At 38.9% G+C, this 25104-nt stretch overlaps 1 long non-coding RNA gene across 1 annotated transcript; it reads left to right on the forward strand.

Annotated features, from left to right (window-relative positions):
- Positions 1-4638: 4638 nt before the first annotated feature.
- On the forward strand, positions 4639-5131 carry LOC149189586 (uncharacterized). The gene is made up of 2 exons (XR_016256413.1): positions 4639-4971; positions 5058-5131. It is a non-coding gene; the product is annotated as an uncharacterized LOC149189586 (long non-coding RNA).
- Positions 5132-25104: the final 19973 nt, after the last annotated feature.

Consider the following 25104-nt stretch of genomic DNA (forward strand, 5'->3'; position numbering starts at 1 on the left):
AAGTCTCATGTGGGAAAATTCCTTGACTTTATCATGAATCATTATAGACAAAAGGGATATTGTTAATTGGAAACATATGGTTCAATGTTTCACTTGAAACGTAGCATCATATCCCCTTTTGGAGCAATCAAAGGTAGCACATAAATGACTTTTTGGTACATTTATGACACATATTTGTATTCTTTTTCGGTTTGGCTTGTCATCCGAGCACAAGGAAGTGATAGTGGTTGATGTGATAGGTTGTTATGTAGTAACATCCTCTAGGAATTATATGATGTTTTAGGTATAGTTGGATTTGCAAAAGGGGAGAGAGGGAGGGCATGTAATCTCACTCAATGTATATGCAATAATATTTATGTTCCCCTATGATGGAATTGTACTTAGATGATGAGAAATTCCGTAGTTCACATATTTGGGAAATTCCAATGTAGGTGAATCTAGGGATAGATAGGAATCATGTAAATTCATGGGTGTGGTTGGAGGTTCTACTTCCTGTATCAAATGGATATGCGATAGATAAGTTAGGACTATGCATACATGGCTTCATTGTGCTCTCATGAGTGCCATCCTTTGTGACACTTCGTGCATGCTTTCCCTAGCATTAGGAGATTGTATCTTCTATCACTTTAACTATCGAAATATCTCAGCATGCCTTCTTTGATCTTGTTAGCAAGATATATATGTGATCATTTGAATATCTATGGATACGTCACACAAAATCCCTTCCATTGGGACATTTCAATAGTGATTGCATAAATTTCAAAAATATGGGGAGGTAAGTAACGTGTAGCGGCCATCAACTTGTGCCACAAGTGGAAGCTCTATTGGGTTTTGTTTGTTGATCTTGGAGTTTTTGTATGTAGGGTATGCAATAAGTAGTGAAGTTTCTTTGTGGATAATTGTGCCTCTTGTCTTGTCATTCCAGGCCTAGTTCACAAAGTTAATGTATTATATAGTTGTGTTGCAAATTGTATTTCTACATCTTTTTTAAGTGTGTCACAATAGAATTGCATAGGGATCTTTTAAGCCCTTCTATTGACACTTTTTCATTAAGATTGACATGGTTTTCCATTGTCATAGTATCGATGTTTGGTATTTTGGTTTTGTAAGGTATAGTTTGTAGTATGTAAATAATGCATATCACAATTTATTTTATATTAAAACAAATTGCCTTTTGGGGCTTGGAAGCCTAACTCTTTTGGTGTGTTAGTTTAGTTTGGTGGCCAAGCATCACTTCATTGGTAAAGAATTTCAATCCTCAAGGATGTCAGACAATTGTGATTCTTAGCAAGAGTAATTGCTTGGACAAGTGCAAGAAGAAATTTATGTAGTTCAATTCAGTCACAACCAATTAGTCTCAAGCGTCACCTCTTCTATGGAAATCCTCATCAACCCTAATAGCCTAATTCAATGAACCGCAGATGAAATATCTAACCTTTTCCAACAATTGGAAGCTCTGTAATTATCTATGCAACATCAATAGTAATTCTTCTTCAAGTAATTAAATTTGGACCTCAATGATAATGTCCAGGAGTTTTCACAATGACAACGACCCCCCAAAAAATTTTCCTCATTTAATTTTGGAGCCTACTTATGTTTTCATGAGCTTTCACTTGAAGCTAGCATATGTCATTGTTGGGTGAAACTATGTTCGTTTAATTCCGTTGTAGTACTTACCCAACTATTTAATTTATCAATCCGAGGTCCGTAGACTTACGAGACACATGCACTATATATGCAGGACTGAAGTGGAACTAATCTAATCTAATCTAATCTAAATTATTGAAATCAAATTAAAGCATTGAAACACTAACTAGGAAAGCATGAAATTGCATAAAGGAAAATAAATACAACATGTGAAGAAGTGAATGGCAAACAACATATGTGAGCTCACAAAAATAAAACTATGTCAAATTATATTACAAGAACTAAATTACAAATTCAAAGTTAATCTCCATTCTCTATTATTCATTATTCACCCCAATGAAGAGAGAGCACTCTCTTATATACATGAGGAAGATAACCTTTCCATAATTACATATCAAATATTCTCTCAAGCACTCTCAACTAGTTTCCCATTATTACAAGATATCATCGCACAAATCTCTCAAACATGATCCCACAAATCTCTCTCATATCTTGGATAAGATATGTCTTCATGATTTTCTCCTTAGGATAAGATATGCCTCCATGATTTTCTCGATATGCCTCCATGATCTTCTCCTTAGGATAAGATATGCCTCCATGATTTTCTCGATATGCCTCCATGATTTTCTCCGTAGAAAAAGGCTTGCATAATTATCTCCTTGATATGGTGGAGGAGATATTAATTCTTCACATATTTCCTACATCACAAAACTCACATATTCTTGAGATATATAAAAATATGTACATTTTCTAATAATTAATCATAAATTCACTTATAATACAAAAATGAATAAAATGGAAAATAAGAAGGTGAAACCCAAGTGTATGTAGGAAAGTGATATGATAACAGGTTAATGGGATGATGAAATGTAAGGAAAAAGGTGGATGAAAATATGACATTTCTGAGTCCCAACATCCTCCCCAACTGAACTTGTTGCATGTCCTCATGCAACCATGCATGGGTATCTTTTAAGAACATTTGGCATATTGAACTTTGGCTTTACATGATGATGTCTTAAATGTTTCCAGGATATGTGAGAGACATTAGTAACAATTTACATTTTCTTATAATTGGTTCTTGTGTGACAACCATGAATATGGTTGGTTCTTGTGTGACAACCATGAATACAAAGAATGTTGGTTCTTGTGTTAACAACATTCATTTCATTTTCTGTTCTCTTTTCTTCAATAATGTAAACACTCACTGGAAATCATAATGTGCATAAGAAAGCCTTTTTGTAATATTAATGAAGCATGCCAATATTGCGTATGAAACAAAGTGCAACAAAGTATTATTGGAAAATAAATGTTGGTGAATGGTAAATGGAGTGATAGTGGTGAAGGAATGGAATCATGGAAGTGAATATGTAGTGAATGTAGTTCTCCCCCCCCTCAACTGAATTTGTTGCATGTCCGCATGCAACTTAACATGGCGCATGAAAGGAAATGTAGCATGGTGAGGGAATTTTCCAAAATATTCAAGTTAGCATATAAGGAATTGCATGATTAAAGATTAGAAAACAACATACCTCTACTTACCCAAGAATGATGAAGTATGCAATAGGAATGTAGCTGCTGCTGCTGCTGGATCAGGAAAATGTGACTGATGTAACTGGATCCTGGAGAATGAAGGAATCTGAACTGCTGATGCTGAATCATGGAAAAGATAAAAGCTGAAAGTGGTACTGTGGTACTCTCATAGATCAGAATGCATGTTGCTGTAACTGCTGAGGGAGTCATGAAAAAGTGTATAGTCTTCACCCGCTACAAACCCGATGGTACAATTCTAAACATGCGAATGAATGTGTCGATGTCGAGCATGAATAGAAATCATTGGATTACCGGCCATTGATGTATGCCGTTAACCAATGCGACGCAACTCACCATTGATGTCAATGAGTGCCAAGGTACCGGAGTACATCTTGCGAAGTGCGAATGGATGTGTCGAGGTCGAGCCACTTGCAAGATCTGATGATCAAGGGACATTGATGTATTCCCATGATCACCAGCGAGAGAACTTGCCATTAAGGCATGCAAGCCTCTAGGTACTCAAAATGAACTCTAGTCTATTTCCCAGATAAGGTGCTGATGTCGATGGGGCAAGTCTTGTTGAAAGGTGGGCCTTAAGGAATCCCACATCAGTCAACGCGAGTTTGTACAAAAATATTTGGTAGGACTATAAATGGAAAGAACTCACGGACAAGCAGTGTGGATCAGCATGGCTAGGAAATCAAGGTAATGTGATCATGGAAAGGGAATGAGTTTTATTCAAAAGGCAAACTGAAAAGGATAAATGGATGTATGCGATTCAGAAAAATAGGCGTGCATGAAGTCGTGAAAGATAAGGAAATGGAAGATGGGCTGCAACACAAGGAAGGTCTAGGCGTTTGGAAGGAAAAAGGGAAGTAATCATGACGCAAAAGGTGTGTAGTGGAAAATGTCATGATATGTGCAGTGAAGAATTTGTTCCTTCAAGCGTCCAATGATGCATGTTTCATTGTGATTTGGAAAAATCACTTTGCATACTCTGAAAAACTTAGCACCATTCCTGCATAAAAATTGTCATCTTCGTGTGCCATCTCCATCGATCATTCCTGTATGAAGTGACTCAAAAACAAATTAGCGCATTTTCAAGAATTTACAAAATGTCCATTTTTTTAATTATTTTCCGAAATAACTCTAATTGTGGATGAAAAAGGTGTCGCATCGTAATGTTGAGCTTTCTGCATAAGCTTCTCGTTGTCCTACACATAACACCAATCTCATTTCACTTGTTAGTATATACATCCTACTTTTGCCCATAAATTTCACAAAAATAAATCCAACATACTTTGACTCCCTCCCCAACTAGAACTATTGCATGTCCCCATGCAATGTGAACAAGTAGTGAGTGTATGAATGAATGAGGGCAATTATTTTGTTATTTATTTATTTTTGTCTTTTTATTTTATGTTTTGTGTTTTATTTTATGTTATTATTGGAGAGCTGTCACCTTCGTAGCCAGCCGGAACGCATTGCAGATGCTCGGCTTGAACAAGAAAACGGATGAGGCAGCAGAACAGGGCAAAATATTTTGCGTTCTGTCAGAGCTTCAATTAAGCTTCAAACCCTCGAAGTAATTGTGTTTGAGGCAGATCGGCTTGTGTTGGCATACGGGAGCCCGTAGATCGATTTTAGCTGCGTTTTGGTGCAAGTGGAATCTGCTTTCAATTTTTTTCTGCTGTGCTCTTAACATTGTATTTTTTCCGGATTACTAAATGGTCTAGAACTGCGAGTAGAAGCATGTTTGTGCAATGTTGGCTCCAATTGCCATAAAGATCACGGGTAAGCTTCCGGATCTCTTAAATTTTGTTTCTTTGAAAGAGCAAAATTTGCTTTCAACAGTGTAAGCATGACGGAATTTTTCTCAGTTGCATCAAAAGGTTGCTGTTGAAGCTTTGGAGTTGAGGGCAAATTAAGGGCGAAATGAGGCCATTTAACAGGATTTATTTGGGAGAAGCAGAAGAGAATTATCTTTTCAGGATTTAAGGAAGGAATTACGGAGGTTTTGGAGCTTTCTCGAGGGTAAAGTGGCTCTCAAAACGCCGGAGTCGGAGCTCGATGATCATACAGGACTTGAGGGGGATTTTCACAGCTGCAAAGATATGATACTTGACATGCAACAATGCATAAAGCAAATGGCAATCAGCCTATCCACCTGACAGAGCCTTCAAAAGGACAGATGTACAAAACCGTTTTTATTCACGCAGTTAGCAAAATAGGGCTCTGAAGAACCACGATTTCCTCTTAGACCGTGAGGAATTTAAGCAAACGATTTCTGGGTTATATAATTCGTTCTATTATGAAAAAAACCCATGTCTTCGTTTGTCTAGATTTTCCCTGGTTTGAACACAGACTGCTTTTTAAAATTGACGTTTTTAAAGGGTTGCGTTTCAAAACCTGTGAGGTGGAAGACTGAAACAGAGGAACATGAGATGGAGTCCAATGAATTGCTATCAGGGCAAGGATATGCAGAGGCAGATACAAGTGCTGGAAATACGACTGTTTCAAGCAAATGCGGATCATTGACATCAAAGATTTGAATTTCGACTAGCTCTAAACATCCATTTGAGCAGTGCCAATTTCCTTAATGATAGCGTTTTTGACAGAATTGGCAGCGTTCACATTTGTGACTGCCATGACGCCATGGACAGCGGAAATTGGGATTGGGGCGGGTGTATTTTGCTTCAGACATCCAGAAGTGAGAAAATGGGATCAGAGGGGCCGCCCGGAACGCTCTGTTGGACTTGGCTTTGCCATCGAATGACGAGACAGGTGCGGAATTTCTGTTAGTGTCTGGCAATGGAGAGCAGATCATTTGGCTACAGCTTAGAGTGAATAGTGGGTTTATTGGAGAATCCTGCAAAGGAAGAGTGGGGATGCATTAACAAAAAATTTTATTTTTCATTTTTTATTATTATTTTTTTTATTTTGTTATTTTTATTATTAACAGTGTAGAAAATGAAATTAATCCTATCTTTAAAAACAAAAAAAATGGTTAGTTGTAAATTTTCTTTTTAACAAATGGACACAAAAATTTGCATATTGAAAGATATTTTTGATGAAGCATATTGCAAAACATTTATTTATTCCTGAAATTGGTCGCCTAAATCATCCCTATTTTCTGATCCTCAAGATCGTACAAAGACGCAGGAGGAGAGCATACTTATTCTAAGCAAAACTGAAACCTATTTTCTGATCCTCGAGATCGTACAAAGACGCAGGAGGAGAGCATACTTATTCTAGGTAAAAGCAGAACTGAAAATTAAATCTAAAAGCCTACCTACTCTATACTAATTAGAATTTACAAATTAGCTACGTGTAGTTAAACTTCCAATGAAGCCATTCGCGTAGCAGTGACAACAATAGATTCAGTAGCAATTTGTCAAATGATGGATGAAAATATTTGACAGTGAATGAGTCTGGTTGCTGTAACTGCAAATCAACTAAAAAATTAAAAGATGAATCTAATCTAGTACTTACCTGGAACCATTGTTCGATGAAGCTTTGATAAGCACAGTTACTCTCACTCAGATTATGCTGTAATTCCTGTTCTTCTTCTCCGATCTGCTGCTCTTCTTCCTCGATCTCCTGTTCGAATGGTTGTTCGCCATCAGATACGCAGGATTCTTCAGATGTTGAATCTTCATTTATTTCTTGGGGAGTAGTTGAACTTTCAATTTTTGTCCAGATCTCCTTTTCCAGGGAAGAGGAGATTCCAACTTCTGCAAGGATCTGAGTGAGTAGTTCCAAGCTGACACTCATTATAAAACCATGTTGAAAGGAAAAAAAACAAATAAAAATCAGCACACTAAAAACAAAAGGACCACAGAAATAATCTTGAATTCAATACTCAATTAAAACCTCTTACAAGGATTGCTCATTAATTGAGTAATTGAATGCTTCAATTATAACCATGAACCATGAATTCATCACACATTCTTCACAGTTGCGAAAATCAAACACACCTGCAGAAATCAAAATTCACACTTGCATAAATGTAAACACACCCTACATGCCCTGATCCATAAGAGGTCGAGCCCATTACGGTATCTCGAATGCGATGCGTAGGCTGTTCCCCACGTCTTACCGCATTTAACACCTCGGAGTTAGGAACATGTCTAAACACACTTGCAGAAAAATCAAACTAAACTTCAATCCATCGTGCCTCCCCGGCAACGGCGCCAAAATGTTGGGTGAAACTATGTTCGTTTAATTCCGTTGTAGTACTTACCCAACTATTTAATTTATCAATCCGAGGTCCGTAGACTTACGAGACACATGCACTATATATGCAGGACTGAAGTGGAACTAATCTAATCTAATCTAATCTAAATTACTGAAATCAAATTAAAGCATTGAAACACTAACTAGGAAAGCATGAAATTGCATAAAGGAAAATAAATACAACATGTGAAGAAGTGAATGGCAAACAACATATGTGAGCTCACAAAAATAAAACTATGTCAAATTATATTACAAGAACTAAATTACAAATTCAAAGTTAATCTCCATTCTCTATTATTCATTATTCACCCCAATGAAGAGAGAGCACTCTCTTATATACATGAGGAAGATAACCTTTCCATAATTACATATCAAATATTCTCTCAAGCACTCTCAACTAGTTTCCCATTATTACAAGATATCATCGCACAAATCTCTCAAACATGATCCCACAAATCTCTCTCATATCTTAGATAAGATATGTCTTCATGATTTTCTCCTTAGGATAAGATATGCCTCCATGATTTTCTCGATATGCCTCCATGATCTTCTCCTTAGGATAAGATATGCCTCCATGATTTTCTCGATATGCCTCCATGATTTTCTCCGTAGAAAAAGGCTTGCATAATTATCTCCTTGATATGGTGGAGGAGATATTAATTCTTCACATATTTCCTACATCACAAAACTCACATATTCTTGAGATATATAAAAATATGTACATTTTCTAATAATTAATCATAAATTCACTTATAACACAAAAATGAATAAAATGGAAAATAAGAAGGTGAAACCCAAGTGTATGTAGGAAAGTGATATGATAACAGGTTAATGGGATGATGAAATGTAAGGAAAAAGGTGGATGAAAATATGACATTTCTGAGTCCCAACAGTCATCTTGTCATTTTCTCTCGTTTTTCCTAACCATTGATTATCTTTCGACATCTCTAAGTGTTACCCTTTCCCCTAGGTCAAAGTTACCCAAGTGTCACTTTCTTATCTCTTAGAAGTTGGCTTGTTGTCTTTCTAAAGATAAGAAAATCCTTAGCTTTCTCTATGGCCTAGTTAACCTTCCTCACTTGACATACACACCTCACAAAAGAATGAAAGTGCACCCTTCTCTCTTGTGAAAGTGAAATTTCTAAATATAGTGATCACGGAAACTACGCACTTCCTACTCATAGTGAGTGCGCACTCCTTATCACTAGAAAGTGTGCACTCCTTGTCAACAGTCAGTGAGCACTCATGTCTTTCACACTTGTGCATTCCCTACTTGCATGCAAGAGCGTACTCATAGAAAATAGGGATCTTCTCCCACTTCACTCACTTAACTCACTGATCAAAAGACAAGTGGCGAGCATGTGTTGAAACCCTAATCTTAATTTTCATGTAGTTTTCCTTTATAAGGAGCCCAAATCATTGATAATTTTCACAATCACTCTTCACTTTGAGTTGAGCACATTTTCTCATTGGAAGGAGCCTTTTCTCACTCTTGGTCACAAGTGCACATACTTTTGGTAAATTTTGCGAAGTGTTGCTTTTGTTTGCTTTTATCGTTTTTAGTTTCACTTTTGCTTTCTTTAGTGGCATTTAGATTTTATTTTTACAAATTAAGTGTTGTTTTTATCTATTCTCGCTCCTACAAGTGTCGTCTTATTGTCGCATGTGGTGTTTCTACTAACTCTTCACATTCCACGACCTTTCACCTTTTAGTCCTGATTGCGATAGGATATAGGAAGACTTGTAGCTTGTTTTCTTCTTACTATCATTGTGCCTTTGACATGTTACTAATCATCTCTTAACCATTTTTTAGTTTATCTCTCTCTCATTATGCATTGCATACTTGCAGGCAACAAGCTCTCGCTCCTTACTGCAGTCTCGAAATGTGCACTCTCATGAAGAATCCTCTCTTCCATAACACAGTGCACACTTATTGTTCACAGTGAGGCATCCCTTGCCCACTGCAACTATGACCTCCACCCATGTTGAGATTCCATAGCACATTGTGCACCTCTAGTTATAAATGTGCCTCTCCCTGTCTCTTACAATTACAACTTGCATTCATAAGGAGCCTCTCTCCCTCACAAGTGCTCACTACACAGTTCTAAGCTCCAATATCAACTCCCTTGTGCACTACGATCCCAACTTGCACACTGCTTGGCTCTCTCTTCCTTGCCTTGGCACAGTGCACACTTCCAATGGCTAGTGAAGCCACCACGTCTCACTTCTCTAAGCTTGTATTCCCAACGTGCACAATCATTTCCCAAGAATTGTATTTTGCATAGTTTTCATGTGATAGCTAGGATATTCGCAAGAATTTATCTTTATTTTCCATGAGTAATCTTCCACTTCCAGGTGTTGCATATACATGACACATTAGCCTTTCATCGTATGCAAAGACAATGCCTCTCACCACTCAATAGGTTACATCAAAAGAAACTTTAGAAAACAATATTAAGGAGGCAGTGGAATGTTCGAAGCCCAACGCACCAATATTATCATAAACAATTGTTTCATTGTTAAATCTATCAAAGTATCATGGAAGGATTAAAGTATGTTTTTTTTTAAAGGAATTTTTGGAGAACCTAGAGGACAAGCAAGTATACATTAACATTAAGAGGACTAGAATGCATAAAGTAGCACGCATATTTCTAGTACTACTATGTGCAGAAGCTATTGGTTGGATCTTGCAACACTTGGATAACAAGAATCTAATTCTTGGCAGTGACATCAGAAAGACGATTTCCACCTGTTATCCACATGACATACTTTCTTATTATAGTTGGTAACCCTAATCAATATTTGAACACAAAATTCTATGCAACTTGGGATAACTTGAAAACCAAGGAGGTTATCAACTCTTGGTGGAAAGAGCCTAAATTTTTTGCCAAAAGCCAAGTGAATTTTACAAGACTAAGCCCTTGAGAAATGTCTATCAATATCTTATGGTGATGTGTTGTAGATTTCATGGGCGAAATAACACATTATATTTTGAAGAAAGATGGGCTTATTTACTTAACCTGGTTGTTTCTAGAGGCAATATCTTCACCTGGGTTGACATCCTTGGTGAAAGACAGTAGCTTGATGTACAACAGGCGAAGAAATTTTTAGAATCCAATTAGCCACCATAATTTTATATGTCCGCCTATATGTTGGATGGAATCTTCACTCATTATGCATTCACGGGAATGAAATGGAATTGCACCCCTAAAGAGAAATTAACCATCCATCTCCATTGTAGATTATTTTCAGAAGTTAATTTTCGAGGAGTATATAAGAGACTGGTTGGAAACTTCTTTGTAGTACTATATTAGATTATATATGAGGTAGAACCTCCCTGCATGACAGATCAGGTGAATGAGGCACTCAATGAGATTTTAGATTGGTTCACTTCACCACAAGGCACATATATCAGAGTCTTCAATATGTGACTAGTAAGGTGGTCATGAAGGAAGTTGCTTACCAACTGAACACATGTTTGTCTACATAACCCCAAATGAAGAAGAAGTCTCCTTGGCCCTATTTTCCTTTACGGATCAGGTTGTATGAGCTCAAAAGTATTAAGGAAGTTGAAGCTGATATTGGAGAATTTAAATGCCTTCATTTTAGAGAAATGAGCTTTCACCGATACGACACCAGAAATGTTTACAGACAACATTGCACTAAGTTACGTTACTCTTGGCCACATGTACACCTGATATTTCTAGAAGGTCAGAAGATAAAGAACTATTACAATGAATTAAGGAAAAATCAACCAAGAGACGAGGCATGCCCCTCCCATGTTACACATGTACCAGATACACAGATGGATGAAATTCAGTAGGAAGTGACCACCCCAACTAATATCGTGTCACTGAAGAAGAGGCCAAAGAATATCTCGTGTTAGAAAGTTTAAGGAAAATCCTCTTTGCAAAGGTGAATAGAGGTGAAGCAGGAAAGAAATCAAAGGGAGGGATAAAGGAGAAAGCGAGAAGAAGAGAAGCAACAAGAGGAAGAGCACAAGAGAGAGGAGGAGTGCAAATAGAAGGAATAACAAGAGAAGAAGAAGTAGGATGACTTTCTTAAGAAAAATGAAGAATTGAAGATGAGAAAGGCAAAGAAGTTACAAAATAAACAACACAAATAAGCCTTAAAGAAGTAGAGAGTAGAGGAAGAAAACAACAAAGGTGGTGAAGAGGAGATGAAGAATAAATAAGAGGAATAAATTACACAGAACATGGAGGAAGAACTAATGGCCCAACGCATAGAGGTAGAGCTAGAAGAGGAGGAAGACATTGAATCAATTGCAGATGAGCCCACTAGGGGCCATCTCCCATTTAACAATATGGGAATTCTTCTTCCACGAGATGATAGGGTCATGGATATATCAAACTTTACCTTTGACCAACTGAAGAAGAGGATCGTAAAGGAGAGGTGAAGGTATTATCCCGATGACCTTGTTCATATTGTTGCCATAGACACAAATAAGGTTATAACATCCAACACTAGGAGGAATCCTCGAGTAGTCATTGCAGCAAATGTGGGCTTTGCAACAACAAATCGGGATAATACAAAATATCTTATGAGTCAAAATGAACAACTACAAAAGGAGTTGATTTCTGTAAAACAACATGTTGATCACCTTGCTGCAAGGAGTTAGAAGGTGTCTTCCACCAGTTCCAGCATGACATAATTGTGGTTTGTCATACTAGAAGAATTAAAACTAATGGAAGATACTATGAAGAATCTCTATAATGAGATGATCCTATTACATGAAGTAATGGCACCCCTGGTCGAAATAAGAAAAAGATCTCAAGAAATCCTAGATGAAGGTTGCATGCACAACTGTAGATGTGATGCATGATTTGGGAACCAAGTATATAAATATTCTTAAATGGTTGGTCAAGAAGGATAGATTAGTAGGCAAGGTGGACAGAGAATATTTGAGGCTACATACTAAGAATTATACCATCTTGGTGAGAAGGTGACCAAAACTATAATTTCCTATGTTTTACTACACAATAGTTTAGAGTCACTGACATAAAATCATAAAATACCTTTTGTGGGCACAGTTGGAGAAATAAGGAATAATGATGCCATCATGTAGGAGTTAAAAGATTTTATTGAACAGATCAGGAAAGAAACAAATCAAGAAAGCTTGGAGGTGACCAAAAGTACCATTCTACAATATGTGACTAGCCCAACCAAATTTCATATGAAGTTATCCATGTTGTGGAGTAGTATACAAACAAACTCCAAATCCATATTATCAGATGCATTGGAGGTGAAAATGTGATACATTGCAGATCTACCATCAAGAGTCAAAGATATTGCAACAGAGTTCAAAGTGTGCCACTCATACATTACAAATGAACTCCACTCTCAATATGTTGATTTGTCTTTTCCTCCTACATGAGGAATTTTTGTCTTATTGTAATTTTTTGTTATATAGCCACTAATTTTGAATGCAATTTGTGTTTTATGAGAATAATAAATTCAAATGTAAGGGAATTCTAAGAGACACTTGTGGAATATGAAGAGTCATATAGAAATCCATAGGTTATAGGAAAGTGAAGAATCATGAGGAAGCTTAAAGGTCACTCTCATTTGTTATAAATAAAGCCTCATAACTCAAGAAAGGGGCTTGGACATTGGGATAATTAGCCTTAGCTTCTCTTATTTTGCATAGGGGAGAAGCTCATTCTTTCGAGAAGCAAGTGGCAGCTTCATGTTCCACTATTGGTGCTAGTGTTTCATCATTGTATAGTGTACTTGGATCTTTCATTTAATCATCAAAAGATCTTAGAGCCAACATACTTTCATGCATGTATTGTGAATGTTGTAAGACTACTCTTCAAATGTTTGTGGTATATGTTTATGTTATATATACTAAAGAGAATGAACTATTTCGTTAGCTTTAGATATGAATTTGGTTGAATGTGTTGTGTTATGTGTTTTCATGATAGTTATCTTGTGAATTGTTTTGTAGGTTAACTAATGATTATTCTTCTATTGCTCTCGTGTGAATATCTTAGGATAGTACTGCTACTTTTCTATTATAATCCCACCTTTATTTTCATCTCATGGAAGCTCTCTTTACAATTTACAATTGATGTTTCACAAAGCTTACACACTTGTTGTCTTCAAAGTTATGTGCATGATCTCTTATGTGTATTTTGTAGCCAAGGTGTATCTCTAAAACGCTTGCAATGGTGGCCGAGCCTAATATCCGGATGGGGTTCCTATCCCAAATTGTGTGAGGTCTAATTGGGACTTCATATCAAGGAGACCCCTTGTATGTTGGCAGTTTCGAGCACCATCAACATTCTAGCGCTAGACGTGGGGCCATATGATAAGTTGAGCTTCTGAAGTATATTTGAATGTCTTATCTTAAAATGGCTTCATCCCAAATCTTAATCCCGAGATTCTTTTCAAATTATTTAGGTCTTCCAATCCTTGTGGAATTTTTACGTGACTTGACACATTTAAAACTCGACGAAAAGGTTCAAACAACCATTCTTGATTATGTAGTTTAATTTGTTCAATTCTTCTTTTCAAGTGGAGTTTATTGTGAGGATATCATTGCTAGGTTGTTTACCCTCACATTGGAAGGTTGTGTCAAGTACTAGTACTATTCTTTACCGATTGCTTCTATTCACTCTTTTTAGCAACTTGTTAAGGAGCTTCAACAAGCTTTTGACAGGTATGACTGCCAAGATGTTTATAAGAGAACTAGTCAACTCAGGATGACATCAAATGACTCCCTAGAAGATTTTGATAGATTCCTTCATATTTGTTATGAGATTCCCAATGAGGATGTGGATTGGAATTCCATGAGAGAGAAATTTCTGTTTTTGGTTAGGATTTCCATGAAATATTTTCAATCAATTTTTTTGGATGACTCCCCTCTTCCAATTATTTCTAATCATGAAGAGCCTCAATTTTCTGAGGAGGAATCACTTACCCATTTTTTTCCTTATCCGCCTCCTTTCTTAGTACTCTATTGGGCTCCCCTTGCTAAGCCTATTGAAGTGGGAAAATATGAAAACCAAATCATTGATCCTTTTCTTTTCTCTTCATTTCTTATCCACAAATACAATACAAGAATTGATTCTCTAATAATTCTAAGTAATAACATTGTTTCTAATAATAATCTTCAATCTGATTTGAATGACAGTATCATTTCTACAAGAGATACTATTTAACTTATACCTTCTCTTGACCCCGTGTGTCTTTACCCACGCAATCATCATTTTTATACCAGCTCAGGTAATAACCAGAAGGATGGGAGTTGTATCTCTGAGGTTGAAGAGTCCTTTGATGAGGAGCTACTTTCTCCTCTTCTCTTTTTCAAGATTATGATTCTTCTTGTTCCATTAATAATTCTTCTCGTAGTCTTGGTCATCAAATTTTTGATCTTGAATCCTTTAGTCATGTTGAATCCTTGGATGAAAATTCAACCTAATCATCTTGTTTCTTTGAAATTGTATGATGATGATTATCCAAGTATTATGGATGATTCTTTGTTTTAGCAAGAAGACTTATATTTGCACAACTTCCAATTCGAATCAGATATGATCATTGAAGAGTTTCTTAGAGGAATAACTTCCCCATCGACCATACCTTATGTCAAGGCATGATAATTCATCTAATCTATGAAAAATGGATCTTAAATTGATAGAAGGAAATGAATGATTTCAAGACGATGATATGCTAATCATTGAATATTTTTGTCATAATCTTGAAAATATGTTTGATGATGATCGAGCATTCCATGAACCTCTTGATTTGAACAACTCTTACTTGATTCATGATGATCTTGTTAATGCAAATGATGGAAGTTGTTCTCATTCAGATGCTAAAATGATTGCATTTTAAAATTTTGAGTTTTCATCATTTGAAAGTTTGGAGTCTTGTCAAGAGGTCGGGGCACTTCAATCTACATTGATGGTTATCCCAGGTCCTCGCTACCCCAATGAAACTTTTGAACTTGGTCATATTAAAATTTTCATGCAAAATTCTATGATTGCCATTGTCTCATTGGATGTCGATTCACTTTTGAAGGATGTTTGATATCTTGACATTGATTTCTTCAATCCTCAAGATAGAATTTTTGGTCAAATACATAAATCCATGTTGATTGATTTTACTCCATGCAAATCTTTGACCTTGAACTCGGAAATGAAGAATGTGATGAGTGGTTGTCAAATATTTCGACTTGACACCCCTTCATCTTCGCACATCATCAGTTCAAATCCACACACCATCCTTGATAATTTTTTTATCTATACGTGATTCATCGTCTAATCAAGATCAATATACGATATCACCGCTTGATCTTTTACATCATGTGGATGTGTTCATTGAGAATTTGTCTTAGTAGGATTTTTAAGTTTGTTGTTTTTATGTTCCAATTGCATATTGGTTAGAAGGATCATACCTGGTGATTTCATTGGCTCGTAATAAGCACCTTCGTGAGTTTAACTAAAATTTGTATAAATGTAAGTCTGAGGGGTGTTTTCGAGGTTCATCTTTTCATCATTGTCTTACCATCATTGAACAAAGGAGACATATGACTCACATTTTTGTGCTTGCACTACACACATTAGATGGTTTGGTTGTTTATATTTCTTACTGCAAATTATGTTACTAGGGACATCTTGTAGTTCAAGGGTCGTGTTGACGGTGTTGGACCCGCCAACATCAAGGGATATCCCCAGTATGAAGTCCCAATTAGACCTCACACCGTTTGGTGTAGGAGTCCCATCCAGTACAATGGCCTAGTTGCCATTATCTTAAATAGTTACCTCAACTCTTGCTTGTCAGCACAGGAGAGTGGTCTTCTTTGTCTTCAGGAAGTGAGTTTCGCATGCTTGGTGAGTGTTGTTGAGAATGCAACAAGATGATGGAGCTTAGTGGAAAGGAGTTGTCTTCACTAAGTGGGCCCGCAGGCAAATTATGGCGTAAAGTCTATTTTTAGACTATGTCTATTTTTAGACATATGGATCATGGTCTATGAGTTGCAGGATGTTGTTTATGGATGATTGGTCATGTTGGGAAAAATAGATGGACTTCTATTTTCTGGTTCACAGCAGGAGTGATCAAAGTCTATTTTTAGACTGCCAGGTTAAAAATAGAAATATCAAATATTATTGTCTCATAATAATATTTGGACTATAAAATTTATCTTATCCTCTTGGAGCACTTCAGTTTGAGCTATAGATGTGGCACATGCAACTGTCAGAAGGAAATACGCTTTTCTTGTGAGTCAGTTGAGCTATTGCATGCATGACATCAGTTAGAACTCATGTGGTTGAGTTCTGTGGAGTTGGATGTGGAGTTGATGGAGTTGTGTTCAGTTTGACTTGGTTAAACTAGTTGTAATTAGTCTAACTGCAAATAGACTAGTGATGAGTGATGTGAATTAATTGATTAAATTCATTTACTAATTATTAACTCATAATGCAACTGAAGAATACATGAGTTAACTCAGTGCATGTACAGTTCAGTGGAGACAGGTGTTAGAGGTTGAGATTGCTATCAGTTGTGACTATAGTTGTGCATGAGACTTTGCACAAGCAATGTATTGAGTATGCCCATGATAATTGCATAACATATGCCCAGTAGAATAGCCTATGCTCACGTGATTTCCAGTGTGAGTGATTTTCACAAGGTAAATAGGAGTTTGGATTAGCCATTCATCATTCATTCTCTTGCAGGGTTGCGCAGTGGAGGCAGGCAAACAGTGGAGGAGATTTGAGGCATCAGATCTGAGCTAGTTTGTGTGTAACAGGTGGAGATAGTGTTGGATACTTGAGAGGAGTATTGTACTATGTATTGTTACATGTTCTCAATCATTAACATACATATAGTGTGGGGTTTTCAGCTGTAAGCTTTCCTCGGGTTACATACTGTGTTAATGTGTGCATGCGATTGATGTTTCATTGTTTTTGATGCTGCTAAATTGATGATCAACGTAGAGGAGCTTATGTATTGTGCATGTATTCCGCAATGGTGCATGATCAGGATAATCTCTGTTGAATATGTGTTTATTATTCAAAATTTCTACAAGTGTAAGTGTGCTTGTGTCAATGGTTATTTCATTGTAAGGGGAGAGGGTGAAAGTGAGTCCCAAGTTGGATGGGATGCAGTCCCAACTCAACTAGGAACACACAACACAACAGGACATGCATAACTTCCAGAGGAGCAGTCCACACGGATGTGGCAGTCACAACAGACAAGGTAAGATAACACATACATCACTCAATAGTTCAGTTCAAACAAGTGCAATGGTTCTTACAGCAAGCTTCATGTGAAAGGTCTATCTGATGTTTGGCAGAGTAGTCTACTCAGGCGAGATAGCGTTAACAACATATACAACACATTTCCATTAATAGATTATGCATTACAACAAATGAAACAGTTCAGATGTAGAACACAGTTTAAAGCAACATGCAGTACAAGTGTTAAAGATCAGTCTTACAACAAATACAATACATGTGTGAAAATGTGCTGGCATGTTAGCAGGCTTCTAAATTAAGTGAAAGTTCCAAGACATATTGTTACACAATACATCACTAACCCCGAGTGCAGAGCATTGGAGCCACTACTTATTCCTCAAAGAAAATATTATAGACTCTCTTGGCTATGTGGGAGGAGTTGAGGTCAAAAATTCCCTTGCATGTACAAATGAGGGGGTATTTATAGCCAAGGGTGAAACTGACCCTTGTGGTTGTTCGACTACCCTCATGACCATTTGTCTTCCATGACCTTTCGACTTACATGACTCTTTTTTCAACAAGTGGGTCTCTTGGAATTCCATGTTACATCACATTGATTGACAACATAGCCCATAGTGGAGATGTGGGCGACATGATTCGACATGACTTGACATGACAATGTTGGTACATTCGTGTTATTACTGGAGTGCATGTCGAGCTTCAGTGCTCCTAAATGATGGATGTCTTCATGGTGTATCATAACTTCACCTCCGCATGGTGAAGTGCACAGAGTCTTCGATGGTGCTTGGTTCGCTTGATGAAGCTTTAGCATGTTGTTCCTTGCTTGCATGCTGGAAGGCTTGACAGGCTCATCTGTGCGTGAAGGTGCATGCTCGTCGTGTTTGTTCGCTTCGCATGCTTCATTCATTCGTCTGTTAGTGAACCTATCCTTCTGCATGTGGTCCCTTCATTCATCCCATTCATTGTCTTGCCATGTTTTTGTTGTACCTTTACCTGTAGTCACTCATGACAAGACAACATCAAATCTAAAACCTCCTAGTCTACCATGGCACATGATAATTTCGGATGTAGGTGACCGGGAGAGGCAGCAAGGTTTTGAAGTGGGATGATGGCTTCGGGCACTGCTGATGAAAACTATGCAATAGTCACTGAGTGATGGAGACGAGAAATATGAGTCGACAGTGACTGCCTGCAAGGTCTAGCTCGGCTGGGAGGCAAAATTGCGCAAATTTTTGGAGGGACAGTTTGGGCTGCAAGAAGGAAAGGTAGGCATGCTCTGTGCATTTTTCTGAATGAACAGGAAATGGGGGCTGGACAGCCAGATTTGTGAAATTTTCCAGAGGAATAGGCCGGGCTGCATGAAGGATCAGCAGGAAGAAATTGCGCAATTTTTGGGATGAACTGTCCAGGATACTAGCAGCCAAAACTGTGAAATTCCTAGAGGGAACTGGTAGTTGGCTGCAGGGGTCACTGGCATCCAAAATTGCGCAATTCCCAGAGGGAACTAGTAGTTGGCTTCTCAGTCACTGGCAGCAGAAACTGCGCAATTCCTTGAGGGAACTAGCAGTCTGCTTCTAGGAGCTGCTAGCGAGGAAATTGCACTGAAGTTGGGAAACTAGCTTGCTGATAATCTCTACCAAATTTCTGAGCTGAGAGGACTGTTGGATAGCAAAAGGCATGCTCATGAAAATTGCACAATTTCTTAGATGAGCAGTCGGTTGACTGTCCGGATGACTGACTAGGAAAACGACGCAGTTTTCTGAAGGAGACAGGGATGGGAACTTGGTGTCTTTTTGGCATGTCTGCACAATTTCCTTAGTTAGTTGAGCGAGTGAGGTCAGTGGCCTCTGCACAATTTTTGAAGGGAGTCATTCCCAAGGTGACTATTGGGTCTGACTGTCCGAGTGGTCAGCATGGAAGTTGATTGAAATGCTTGCGTGACACACAACTTGAAAAGACTAGCTTGGTGCTTCTGTGCTGTTCTGGTTGATAGTCGATCGAGTCGATGGTGGGGTGATGGTCTGGCTATTAGAGGGGAGTTTGGTCGTCAGAACTTCAACAAAGATGACTAAGTGTGTGAACAATAGAAAGATGCATAGGTGATCATGCAAACACACAATCACATGAATCGATGGCGAAACGACTCAAACCATCCAGTCACACATGCTCAACATGACTTACCAATGGTGCAAGTGACAAGTGCGATACTCGTGATTGACTGTTCATTGATCTAGATGACGCTTGTGCGACAGTGAATGTGACTCTGTGTGTGAGTGTGACAGATGCTTTCATAGCGAACACAACAAGCACATACGAAGTGAAGACTTTGAGCATAACCAGAACATGGTCGCAAGCATGAATTAGACACCAGCATGCAGAAACTTGAATGAAATGAACAAGAAAGGCAGATACGAGGACTCACACAAGCTCACTGAGCGAACTTGTGTGTGTGCAGTCATCAAGTGAAACTCTCAAGGGAGGCTTTGAAATTGGTGTAGGCCAAAATTTTGGAGGGTGGTTGTAGTCGCTACAACACTTGGCAACACTCTAGTAGAACTCCAGCTTCTCTGTTTCGGTTCATTGCTAGCACAGGGCCTTGGTCTTTTGTGGAGTATTGAATTGATGTGCGGGTTACTTCATCTTCCCCACTTAACCCATATACATACATGGTTCACCCTTTGCCAACTCAGTCAAACACAATCAAAAGTTCAGCTTAGATCTCAGTGTTTCGAATCCGGGAAGGGTAGTTAAGCTCACAAGTTGAAGATTTTCAGAGTACAAGTTTTCATCTTTGGTGTTTCTCTACTGCCAGCAATCCCGAACAATACCCAGACAGAGTCACATAGGAACACACACATTTCTCCACTACCAGCGAGCCTGGTCAGTACCTCGGTGGAGTTTCATGCTTCAACTCTCTACGCAGGAAGCCTTTTTCTTCTTCTGCCTTTGTATTTTTCAAGAGGACTATGCATAGGCACTTATTTATTTTGGGGCGGAAGAGGGATCTTGAGTTATTGAGAGTAGAAGAGGTTGTTCCTTTAGAGAAGCATGTAAGACCATTGACATAGGTTTGCTCGTTTAGATTTCCCCTTCTCTGTTTCTACTAGTTGGATGAGCTTGAACACATAAAGAAGAAGGTTGAGCACAAGCATGGGGCTTCCCAGTGTGGACACAGGTTCACGATTGGACCGAAACGTCCCTTGTAGACGATTCGTATTTTCTGTCGGGACTTCATCGGCCGAAGGTTACAACCAAGCACAGAGAAGGTGGACACAAGACTGGCCAAGTGCTGCGGTGTCACGAGTTTTACTCAAATTTTAGCCACATACTCTATTCAAAGCCATAACATAGTAGTTGGCAACACTTATTTCCAGAAACAAAAATAGTAATATACCAAGCAAACAAAACAAATGTAAAAAATAAAATAGTAAGCAAAGCAAACAAAGTGAAAACAACAACAAGAAAGCAAATCAACCAAGTCAACAAGCAAACAATCATGAAAACTAGAAAGAAAAGACAAGCGAAAAAGAAAACACTACTCCTACTCCTAAGCTAACGATGCATGGGCCATCTCACGTGAGGTGATACTTCCAATGTAGCCACCGGCGCATTGGTTGACCCATGTTGGTGAAGGCATGGTTCGCAAACAAGAAAACTATGCGAACTAGCAAACAAGAAAGATATAATAGTGAAGACCAACACACTCCGAGTTTACGAGCGACCGCAAAACAAAGATGAGTGAACGCGCATGACATGCGCTGTGTGGAGTTTCCATGGCGTTGTGGTACAATGCATGCAGATGTTGAGGATGTGCATTCTCTTCACTGTGACTTGCAAGCAAACGTGAGAAAGGTAGGCCACTTATGTTGTGCATGTGTGCTTGCTATGTAAGATTCCTCCAACGCATGAGCAATGGGATCATGTAGTTCGAGTGGAGGAAGTGAAATCTATTTGTTTGGTTGATCTTCTATGCAAAGCAGAGAGTGATGAGGGGCCTTAATTATTTCAACAATTTCCTGACCGGAAGTGAAACCAACCACAGGGTAGCGAGGGTCTGACATAACCATCAGCGAGGGTTGTAGTTCCTCGACAGTCTGGGGGGTTTCGACCTCATTGATAGATAGATCATCGTAGACCAGTGTCCTGGATAGATTAACAACAGTTGAATCAACATCGTGATCGGATGAGGAAGTGAATAGATCACAACAACCAAGATCAAAAAATTCAGGATGTTTGTCGGCATCCTCATGATTTGATGAATCAAGCAGAAGGGTAGATGAGAAGCAAAGATGTTCACCCTCTATGTTTTCAAGAAAGATGAATGACATATTGAATGGATTTTCTGAGGAAGTTGTGTCCTCTCCGCACTGTAATGAAAGATTGACATCCGACATGTCCTGTGAATGATCGGAAGTAGAAGCATTCGGAAATGAGTTTTCACGGGAGAAATCAGTAGTGGTAGAATCACAAGGGATGTGAGGATGAAGCGAATGAGGTGTGGTTGGAAGGGAGTCATCCTTCACCGCAGGCTCTTCTTTAGATTCCTGCACACACTCATCATGAATGATGGCGCAAGTTGGCTGCAGAACACCAACTCCATCGACAACTTGATCTTCGTTCACAACAGGTGAGGAGTCCGGAATGGGAGAACACAAGACGATACAATTCGAAGGATCAACAAAATGTGAGGACGGAGGTCGAGGGAAAGAGTTCATGTGACAACCAACAGGCTTGCAAGCCAAATCTGCACAAATCTTAAGAGCAGGGGGGTGGGAGAGTGTGACAGTTCAACAGAGGCATGTGCACGATCTCCCACATCACTTCGCGGTGGTGGAGATGTTTGATGAGGTGAAGGCAGACAATCACTTGTGATAGCGACTGTGCCTGCCTGTGATTGCACAGCTCCATCGCCAAAATCTGCTGAGCAAGGTTTGGATATGTGAAGAAGATACTCAAATATTCCATAAAGAAATTCCCAATCAACTTCATCTTCAGGGAATCAATATGCAAGATTACAAAAGCGTGTGTAGAATTGATCAACGGATTCATCGAGTGCTTTTCATAATTTCAAAATTTCTTCATCAAGTGATTTCCAGTTAAAGCGATCGAAAGCATGATCTATCTCTGCGACCAGATGAGCAAGAGAATGAATAGATTTTCTAGGCAGCATGGCACACCAGTGCATTGGGTGCCCTCAAAGCGTGAAGACCATGGCACATAGCTCATGTAATCTTCAAAGGATCCATGTCTTTCGCATGAGCCTACAACACCGACCGCATGCCTAACGAAGGCTACGTAGCCTCCACCATCAAATGTTTTATGAGACAAGTTATCCTTGAGCTTTTCCGAGATGATGAAATCGTTTCCATAAGACATACATTCCAAAAGAGCAACTCGGTAGTTATTCATGATAGATGTGTAAAGATTCAAAATAGATGTGAGGACTCAGCTTGTCATCTGGCCCTCCTTCTAGCGCCAAAATGTTGACGGTGTTGGACCTGCCAACATCAGGGGATCTCCCCGGTATGAAGTCCCAACTAGACCTCACATCGTTTGGTGTAGGAGTCCCATCTAGTACGATGGCTCGGTTGCCATTATCTTAAATATTTGCCTCAACTCTTGCTTGTTAGTATAGGAGAGTGGTTTGCTTTGTTCTCGAGAAGTGAGTTTCACATGCCTAGTGAGTGTAAGTGTATTTGTGTAAATGGTTCTTTCATTATAAGGGGAGACGGTGAAAGTGAGTCCCAGGTTGGATGGGCTGCAATCCCAACTCGACTAGGAACACTCAACACAACAGGACATGCATAGCTTCTGGAGGAGCAGTCCACACGAATGCGACAGTCACAAAAGACAACGTAAGATAAGACGTACAACACTCAATCGATTAGTCTGAACGAGTGCAATGGTTGTTACAACAAGCTTCATGTGAAAGGTCCATCTAATGTCTGTGAGAGTCGTCTACATGAGTGAGACAGTGTTAACAGCATATACAACACATTTCCATTAATAAATTATGCATTACAACAAATGAAATAGTTCAGATGTAGAACACAGGTTAAAGAAACATGCATTACAAGTGTTAAAGATCAATCTTACAACAGATATAATACATGTGTGAAAACGTGATGGCCTGTTAGCAGGCTTCTGAATTGAGCGAAAGTTCCAGGACACATCACTACATCATACACCACTAACCCCAAGTGCGGAGCGTTGGAGCCACTACTTACTCCTCAAAGAAAATATTACAGACTCTCTTGGCTATGTGGGAGGAGATGAGGTCAAAAAGTCCCTTGCATGCACAAATGAGGGGGTATTTATAGCCAAGGGTGAAACTGACCCTTGTGGCTGTTCAACTACCCTCATGACCGTTTGGCTTCCATGACTTTTCTACTTACATAAATTTTTGTTCAAGAAGTGGGTCTCTTGGACTTCCATGTTACATCACATTGATTGACAACATAGCCCATAGTACAGATGTGGGTGACATGACTCATGACATGACTCGACATGACTTGACATGACTTGACATGACAGTGTTGGTACATTCGTGCTACTGCTAGAGTGCATGTTGAGCTACAATGCTGCTAGGTGATGGATGTCTTCATGTTGTATCATAGCTTCACCTTCGCATGGCGAAGTGCGCAGAGTCTTCGATGGTCCTTTGTTCGCTTGATGAAGCTTTAGCATGTTGTTCCTTTCTTGCATGCTGGAAGGCTTGACAGGCTCATTTGTTCGTGTAGGTGCATGTTCGTCACATTCTTCCACTTCGCATGCTTTGTTCGTTCGTCCGTTGGTGAACCTGTCCTTCTGCATGTGCTCCCTTCGTTCATCCCATTCGTTGTATTTCCATGTTTAGTAGTGTACATGTACCTGCAGTCACTCATGACAAGACAACATCAAATCCAAAACCTTCTAGTCTACCATGGCACATGATCATTTCAGATGCAAGTGACTGGGAGAGGCGACAAGGTTGTGAAGCGGGATGATGGCTCCGCGTACTACTGATGAAAACTGTGCAAGAGTCACTGAGTGATGGAGACGGGCAATCTGAGTTGACAATGACTACCTACAAGGTATCACTCAGCTTGGAGGCAAAATTGTGCAAATTTTGGGAGGGACAGTCCGGGCTGCAAGAAGGCATGCTCTGTGCATTTTTCAGAACAAACGCGTAGCGGGGGTTAGATAGCTAGATTTGTGAATTTTTTAAGAGGAACAGATGGGGCTGCATGAAGGGTCAGCAGGCAGAAATTGCTTAGTTATTGGGAGGAACTTCCCGAGAGACTGGCAGCCAAAACTGCACAATTCCCAAAGGGAACTCGCAATAGAAATTGCACAATTCCTGGAGGGAACTAGCAATCTGCTGCTAGGAACTGTTGGCGGGGAAATTGCACTGAAGCTGGGAAGCCGACCTATTGATCATCTCTGTGCAATTTTTGAGCTGAGAAGACTGTTGGACAACAGAAGGCCTGCT

The sequence above is a fragment of the Pinus tabuliformis genome, chromosome 3_1 (assembly GCF_031772625.1).
Source record: "Pinus tabuliformis cultivar Carrire ecotype Pingquan chromosome 3_1, CPIR1, whole genome shotgun sequence".
Lineage (NCBI taxonomy): Eukaryota > Viridiplantae > Streptophyta > Pinopsida > Pinales > Pinaceae > Pinus > Pinus tabuliformis.